Source organism: Anneissia japonica, unplaced genomic scaffold, assembly GCF_011630105.1.
Source record: "Anneissia japonica isolate Jap-2015-1 unplaced genomic scaffold, ASM1163010v1 scaffold1507_len60031_cov179, whole genome shotgun sequence".
Classification (NCBI taxonomy): Eukaryota; Metazoa; Echinodermata; class Crinoidea; order Comatulida; family Comatulidae; genus Anneissia; species Anneissia japonica.
This window is the reverse complement of record NW_022711100.1, coordinates 49,829-50,723: the sequence shown is the minus strand read 5'-3', so window position 1 is coordinate 50,723 and position 895 is coordinate 49,829. Positions and strand designations below refer to the sequence as shown.

The 895-nt window shown below is 33.2% G+C and overlaps 1 protein-coding gene across 1 annotated transcript in view; it reads left to right on the top strand.

Annotated features, from left to right (window-relative positions):
- The window catches only part of LOC117107320 (rac GTPase-activating protein 1-like), a 52,128-nt gene that overhangs the window by 6,701 nt on the left and 44,532 nt on the right, over positions 1–895 (top strand). The window lies entirely within an intron of this gene.

The following is an 895-nucleotide window of genomic DNA, read 5'->3' as shown; positions in this document are numbered from 1 at the left end:
TGTCCGATCAGCTATTATGATATATAAAATCATATCTACAACTCATGTGCTTTTAGAATATGTAATAAAAATTGGGGGTCACCTTTCATTCTAAGGAGCTATATTTGATTATAAATAGACATAATTATTAGCATATGTAATATTTGGCGCACGCGTACGCGCACGTTAAGACGCGCAAACAAAAAAGTAAGATACCTAACATTCAAACTTGATCTGAAGTATAAGCCCATTTAATATTATTCAGAAATGACGAATGGTTAAGATGATTTGACGTCATCAACGTTTAAAGAAAAGAAATATAATTTTTTTCTTATTTTTTAATTCAGATGGCAATATGATGACGTCACAATGTCCGACCAGCTATTATGATATATAAAATCATATCTACAGCTCATGTGCTTTCAGAATATGTAATAAAAATTGGGTGTCACCTTTCATCCTAAGGAGCTATAACTGATTAAAAAAAGACCTAATATATAGCATATTTTCAATTTGACGCACGCGAACGCTCGCGTTATTACGCGCGCACAAAAATATAATGTACATAACATTTAACCATGACCTGAAGTTTATGCCCACTAAATATGATTCAGAAATCACGAATGATTAAGGTGATTATGGGGTCATCAATGGTTTGACGAAAGAAAGATAAGGGGGTAAGCAAAACCCTATATTTTGACCATGATGACGTCAACGAAATGTGAAAAAGTGCACATGTATGTAAGAGAATTGAATTTGCTATAACATACTCAAAGTTGGAAGAAAATCGACCAAGAATAAGCGAGATACGCTCAAATGCGCATTTTTTTTAAATGACGACATCGATAATATTCAGTTTGTTGAATTCAGATGGCAATATGATGACGTCACAATGTCCGATCAGCCATTATGATAT